The sequence below is a fragment of the Triticum urartu genome, chromosome 3, assembly GCF_003073215.2.
Source record: "Triticum urartu cultivar G1812 chromosome 3, Tu2.1, whole genome shotgun sequence".
Lineage (NCBI taxonomy): Eukaryota > Viridiplantae > Streptophyta > Magnoliopsida > Poales > Poaceae > Triticum > Triticum urartu.
Window position 1 is genome coordinate 471492953 of NC_053024.1, and position 8069 is coordinate 471501021.

The window sequence follows — 8069 nt, forward strand, 5'->3', positions numbered from 1 at the left end:
GGAATTACAGCGGCTCTGATGGCTCGACTGAAACACTCCGGCCCTGAAACATGTACTCTGCTACTGGTAGGCGTATCTATGTCGTGGCCTTCTCGGTGAGCTCTATTCCTGTCGACCAAACCTTGAACGAAGATGGATCTCGCATCAAAGCCTGGTTCCCTGGGGTCGACTGGAATTCTCCGCCCAACACTATGAGGGCGTCTGTCCACCTGCTGTCGAGGCACATATGATCCACTCCTCGGGGGAGGGGTTGGCACTCGACGTCGATCATCACGATCGAATCGGTGATCATACTGCTCATTCCTTCTGTACTGATCACGCCGGTCTCCACGTCCCTCACGCCTCGGAGGCGATCTTGGGCTGTGAGCCAACTGGACTGTATCCGCTGCAACGGATCGACTGTGGATCCTGTTCCGCGACTAAGAAACAGCGGAATTCTGGTCTCCCGCTGCCCGGAGCAACGCTCTGATTTGCAACAAGCCTCTGCGAGCCTCTGACTGGGAGGGCTGAATCGACTCTGCTATACGGGCCGCAGCCGCCAAATTCTGAATCGGAGTACGATATACCTACGGGGGCGTAAAGAGTTGACATCGACTGGATTCTGGAGCCCGTTGACGCGCTCGCTCGTCGAGTATTCGCTGGAGATTCTCCAGTCGAGTGCGCTCGGCCAAGTTAGCCAAGCGCGCGTCCTCCAAGGCTCGGGCCTCGGGGGTTTCTCCAACGATAGGAGTGTGGAGTGCATCCATGTTCCGGCGGCGAAGCTCCTCCCGCTGCAACGACGTGAGAGGCTCGGGGAGATACTCCTCGTGAGGACGCGACGGGTCGCCCCCATCTGCGCCTCCGTCAGCGCGGGGGAAACCGGGAGGACTGTGTGGCCCATCGATCACCAGAACCTCTGCAGCTGGGTCACTGCTGTCGCATTCGGATGCGGTCTCTGCGGAGCCAGTCGACAGGTCGAACAGGCCGTAGAGGGATTCGTCGGGCTCGATTGCCGCGACTTGTGGGGTGGCCGACTGGCGGGCCACCGCATGCCTCACCCACCTCTGAAGCCTCGACCGACCGGAGCGCTTGCGCCGGCGAGAAACAGGGCGGGGAGATGCCACGGGAGCCGACCGATACTGGGTCGACGGCTGCCGCAGGAGGACACCACGGACGCATGCGCGAAAGTGCGTCGCCCCGCGGACGGGGAGCGCGTCGACGTCGAGTGGAGCCTCCTGAAGCCAAGCGGAGTCGTCGGCGATGAACGTGAGTGCGCTGAGGCAGATCTCGCGGCCCTCCACCAAAGCTCCGCCCGAAACCATGATCAAGGAGATCGGAAAAAATCGCAACTTCTCAAACTAGGCGCTAAGACTCCTAGCCCACGGTGGGCGCCAACTGTCGTGGTTCTAACTCTGACAGTGATGTAGGGGGGTATGTATGAAGAGGCTAGATCTTAGCTATGGAGGAGTTGTAAGCACACGAGGATTACGAGTTCAGGCCCTTCTCGGAGGAAGTAACAGCCCTACGTCTCGGTGCCCGGAGGCGGTCGACTGAATTATGTGTGTATGAATAACAGGGGTGCCAACCCTTGATACTGAGGAGGGGGTGGCTTATATAGAGTTCGCCAGGCCCCTCCAGCCCTCAGTAATGCAAGGTTTAAAGTACATTAAGACTGGGGTTACTGGTAACGCCCCTAATAAAGTGCTATGATGACCATAAAAGCTACTTAATGACCGACCGTTTGCGTGCAGGGTGACTTTAGATCTCCTGGCAGTCGAGTGGTTGGAATTGGTCGAGTGATTGCTTCGTGGTCGAGTGTCTTGAATCTGTCAGTGGATACTTCCAAGTCGATTTGAAAGGTGACTTCTTCTAGGGATGTCCTTGGGTAGGGTACTTAGGACAGGTCCATGCCCCTATCCTAGGTACATAGCTTCATCATGCCAACCCCTCCTCTCTTTCCACTAAGGCCCATAAGGCCCATTAAACTCCCCCGGTACTCCGGTATATGCCCGAACTTCACTCGGAACCTTCCGATGTCCAAACATAGTCGTCCAATATATTGATTCTTATGTCTCGACCATTTCGAGACTCCTCGTCATGTCCGTGATCAAATCCGGGACTTCGAACTACCTTCGGTACATCAAAACACGTAAACTCGTAATACAATCGTCACCAAATGTTAAGCGTGCGGACCCTACGGGTTCGAGAACTATGTAGACATGACCGAGACATGTCTCCAGTCAATAACCAATAGCGGAACCTGGATGCTCATATTGGTTCCTACATATTCTACAAAGATCTTTACCGGTCAAACCGCATAATGGTATACGTTGTTCCCTTTGTCATCGGTATGTTACTTGCCCGAGATTCAATCGTCGATATCTCAATACCTAGTTCAATCTCGTTACCGGCAAGTCTCTTTACTAATTCTATAATGCTACATCCCATAACTAACTCATTAGCTACATTTCTTGCAAGGCTTATATGATGTGCATTACCGAGAGGGCCCAGAGATACCTCTCCGACAATCAGAGTGACAAATCCTAATCTCGATCTATGCCAACTCAACAAACACCATCGGAGACACCTGTAGAGCACCTTTATAATCACCCAGTTATGTTGTGACATTTGGTAGCACACAAAGTGTTCCTCCGATATTCGGGAGTTGCATGATCTCATAGTCATAGGAACATGTATAAGTTATGGAGAAAGCAATAGCAACAAACTAAATGATCATCGTGCTAAGCTAACGGATGGGTCAAGTCAATCACATCATTCTCTAATGATGTGATCCCGTTAATCAAATGACAACTCATGTCTATGGTTAGGAAACATAACCATCATTGATTCAACGAGCTAGTCAAGTAGAGGCAAACTAGTGACACTCTGTTTGTCTATGTATTCACACATGTACTAAGTTTCCAGTTAATACAATTCTAGCATGAATAATAAACATTTATCATGATATAAGGAAATATAAATAACAACTTTATTATTGCCTCTAGGGCATATTTCCTTCAGTCTCCCACTTGCACTAGAGTCAATAATCTAGATTACATTGTAATGATTCTAACACCCATGAGTCTTAGTGTTGATCATGTTTTGCTCGTGAGAGAGGCTTAGTTAACGGGTCTGCGACATTCAGATCCGTATGTATCTTGCAAATCTCTATGTCTCCCTCCTTGACCTGATCGCGGATGGAATTGAAGCGTCTCTTGATGTGCTTGGTTCTCTTATGAAATCTGGATTCCTTTGCCAAGGTAATTGCACCAGTATTGTCACAAAAGATTTTCATTGGACCCGATGCACTAGGTATGATGCCTAGATCGGATATGAACTCCTTCATCCAGACTCCTTCATTTGCTGCTTCCGAAGCAGCTATGTATTCCGCTTCACACTAGATCCTGCCATGATGCTCTGCTTGGAACTGCACCAACTGACAGCTCCACCATTTAATGAAAACATGTATCCGGTTTGTGACTTAGAGTCATCCAGATTAGTGTCAAAGCTTGCATCAACGTAACCGTTTACGACGAGCTCTTTGTCACCTCCATATACGAGAAACATATGTTGGGGAACGTAGTAATTTCAAAAAAATTCCTACGCACACGCAAGATCATGGTGATGCATAGCAACGAGAGGGGGAGAGTGTGATCTACGTACCCTTGTAGATCGACAACGGAAGCGTTAACTTGGTTGATGTAGTCGTACGTCTCCACGGCCCGACCGATCAAGCACCGAAACTACGGCACCTCCGAGTTCTAGCACACGTTCAGCTCGATGACGATCCCCGGACTCCGATCCAGCAAAGTGTCGGGGAAGATTCCGTCAGCACGACGGCGTGGTGACGATCTTGATGCTACTACCGTCGCAGGGCTTCGCCTAAGCACCGCTACAATATTATCGAGGACTATGGTGGAAGGGGGCACCGCACACGGCTAAGAATATGATCACGTGGATCAACTTGTGTGTCTAGGTGCCCCCTGCCCCCGTATATAAAGGAGTGGAGGGGGAGGGCCGGCTCTCTATGGCGCGCCCTAGGGGAGTCCTACTCCCACCGGGAGTAGGACTCCTTCTTTCCTAGTCCAACTAGGAGAAGGGGAGAAAGGAGGGAAGTGGAGAAGGAAGGGAGAGGGGGGCCGCGCCCCAAACCCCTTGTCCAATTCGGACTGGGCTTGGGAGGGGCGCGTGCCACCTCCTGGCTCCTTCCCACTAAAGCCCATTAAGGCCCAATACTCTTCCCCGTATTCCCGTAACTCCCCGGTACTCCGAAAAATACCCGAATCACTCGGAACCTTTCCGATGTCGAATATAGTCGTCCAATATATCGATCTTTACGTATCGACCATTTCAGACTCCTCGTCATGTCCCGATCTCATCCGGACTCCGAACTCCTTCGGTACATCAAAAACTCATAAACTCATAATATAACTGTCATCGAAACCTTAAGCGTGCGGACCCTACGGGTTCGAGAACAATGTAGACATGACCGAGACACGTCTCCGGTCAATAACAATAGGGACCTGGATGCTCATATTGGCTCCCTACATATTCTACGAAGATCTTTATCGGTCAGACCGCATAACAACATACGTTGTTCCCTTTGTCATCGGTATGTTACTTGCCCGAGATTCGATCGTCGGTATCTCAATACCCTAGTTCAATCTCGTTACCGGCAAGTCTCTTTACTCGTTTCATAATACATCATCTCACAACTAACTCATTAGTTGCAATGCTTGCAAGGCTTATGTGATGTGCATTACCGAGAGGGCCCAGAGATACCTCTCCGACAATCGGAATGACAAATCCTAATCTCGAAATACGCCAACCCAACAAGTACCTTCGGAGACACCTGTAGAGCACCTTTATAATCACCTAGTTACGTTGTGACGTTTGGTGGCACACAAAGTGTTCCTCTGGTAAACAGGAGTTGCATAATCTCATAGTCATAGGAACATGTATAAGTCATGAAGAAAGCAATAGCAACAAATTAAATGATCAAGTGCTATGCTAACGGAATGGGTCAAGTCAATCAGATCATTCCTAATGATGTGATCCTGTTAATCAAGATGACAACCCTTTGTTCCATGGTTAGGAAACATAACCATCTTTGATTAACAAGCTAGTCTAGTAGAGGCATACTAGTGACACTCTGTTTGTCTATGTATTCACACATGTATTATGTTTCTGGTTAATACAATTCTAGCATGAATAATAAACTTTTATCACGATATAAGGAAATAAATAATAACTTTATTATTGCCTCTAGGGCATATTTCCTTCAGTGTCCCACTTGCACTAGAGTCTAATCTAGTTCACATCGCCATGTGATTTAACAGCAATAGTTCACATCACCATGTGATTAACACCCATAGTTCACATCGATATGTGATCAACACCCAAAGGGTTTACTAGAGTCAGTAATCTAGTTCACATCGCTATGTGATTAACACCCAAAGAGTACTAAGGTGTGATCATGTTTTGCTTGTGAGATAATTTTAGTCAACGGGTCTGTCACATTCAGATCCGTAAGTATTTTGCGAATTTCTATGTCAACAATGCTCTGCACGGAGCTACTCTAGCTTATTGCTCCCACTTTCAATATGTATCTAGATCGAGACTTAGAGTCATCCAGATCTGTGTCAAAACTTGCATCGACGTAACTTTTTACGACGAACCTTTTTGTCACCTCCATAATTGAGAAATATTTCCTTATTCCACTAAGGATAATTTTGACCGCTGTCCAGTGATCTACTCTTAGATCACTATTGTACTCCCTTGCTTAACACAGTGTAGGGTATACAATAGATCTGGTACACAGCATGGCATACTTTATAGAACCTATGGCTGAGGCATAGGGAATGACTTTCATTCTATTTCTATCTTCTGCCGTGGTCGGGCTTTGAGTCTTACTCAATTTCACACCTTGCAACACAGGCAAGAACTCTTTCTTTGACTGTTCCATTTTGAACTACTTCAAAATCTTGTCAAGGTATGTACTCATTGAAAAACTTATCAAGCGTCTTGATCTATCTCTATAGATCTTGATACTCAATATGTAAGCAGCTTTACCGAGGTCTTTCTTTGGAAAAACATTCCTTTCAAACACTCCTTTATGCTTTGCAGAATAATTCTACATTATTTCCGATCAACATATGTCATTCACATATACTTTATCAGAAATGTTGTAGTGCTCCCACTCACTTTCTTGTAAATACAGGCTTCACCCAAGTCTGTATAAAACTATATGCTTTGATCAACTTATCAAAGTATATATTCCAACTCCGAGATGCTTGCACCAGTCCATAGATGGATCGCTGGAGGTTTGCATATTTGTTAACACCTTTAGGATTGACAAAACTTCTGGTTGCATCATATACAACTCTTCTTTAAGAAATCCATTAAGGATTGCAGTTTTGTTATCCATTTGCCAGATTTCATAAAATGCGGCAATTGCTAACATGATTCGGACAGACTTAAGCATAGATACGAGTGAGAAACTTCATCGTAGTCAACATCTTGAACTTGTCGAAAACCTTTTGCGACAATTCTAGCTTTGTAGATAGTAACACTACTATCAGCGTGGTCTTCCTCTTGAAGATCCATTATTTTCAATTGCTTGCCGATCATCGGGCAAGTCAACCAAAGTCCATACTTTGCTTTCATACATGGATCCCATCTCAGATTTCATGGCTTCAAGCCATTTTGCGGAATGTGGGCTCATCATCGCTTCTTCATATAGTTCATAGGTTCATCATGATCTAGTAGAATGATCTTCCAGAACAGGATTACCATACCACTCTGGTGCGGATCTCACTCTGGTTTCTACTGAGATTCGTAGTAATTTGATCTGAAGTTATGATCAATCATCCATTAGCTTCCTCACTAATTGGTGTAGTAGTCACAGGAACAGATTTCTGTGATGAACTACTTTCCAATAGAGAGAAGGTACAAATTACCTTATCAAGTCTACTTTCCTCCCACTCACTTCTTTCGAGAGAACCTCCTTCTCTAGAAAGGATCCATTCTTAGCACGAATGTCTTGCTTTGGATCTGTGATAGAAGGTGTAACCCAACAATTTCTTTTTGGTATCCTATGAAGACATATTTCTCCGATTTGGTTTTGAGCTTATCAGGATGAAACTTTTTCACATAAGCATTGCAACCCCAAACTTTAAGAAACGACAACTTTGGTTTCTTTCCAAATCATAGTTCATATGGTGTCGTCTCAACAGATTTAGATGGTGCCCCTTTTAACGTGAATGCAGCTGTCTCTAATGCATAACGCCAAAACTATAGTGGTAGATCGGTAAGAGACATCATAGATTGCACTATATCCAATAAAGTACGGTTATGACGTTCGGACACACCATTATGCTGTGGTGTCCCATGTGGTATGAGTTTGTGAAACTATTCCATGTTGTTTTAATTGAAGACCAAACTTGTAACTCAAATATTTGTCTCCGCGATCAGATCGTAGAAACTTTATTTTCTTGTCACGATGATTTTCCACTTCATTTTGAAATTCTTTGAACTTTTCAAATGTTTCAGACTTATGTTTCATTAAGTAGATATACCCATATCTACTCAAATCATCTGTGAAGTTCAGAAAATAACGATACTTGCCGTGAGCCTTAACACTCATCGGACCGCATACATCAGTATGTATTATTTCCAATAAGTCAGTTGCTCGCTCCGGAGAACGTAGTCTTAGTCATCTTGCCTATGAGGCATGGTTTGCAAGCATCAGGTGATTCATAATCAAGTGATTCCAAAATCCCATCAGCATGGAGTTTCTTCATGCGCTTTACACCAATATGACCTAAACGGCAGTGCTACAAATAAGTTGCACTATCATTATTAACTTTGCATCTTTTGGTTTCAATATTATGATTATGTGTATCACTACGATCGAGATCCAACGAACTATTTTCATTGGGTGTGTAACCATATAAGGTTTTATTCATGTAAACAGAACAACAATTTATTCTCTTACTTAAATGAATAACCATATTACAGTAAACATGATCAAATCATATTCATGCTTAACGCAAACACCAAATAACACTTATTCAGGTTCAACACTAATC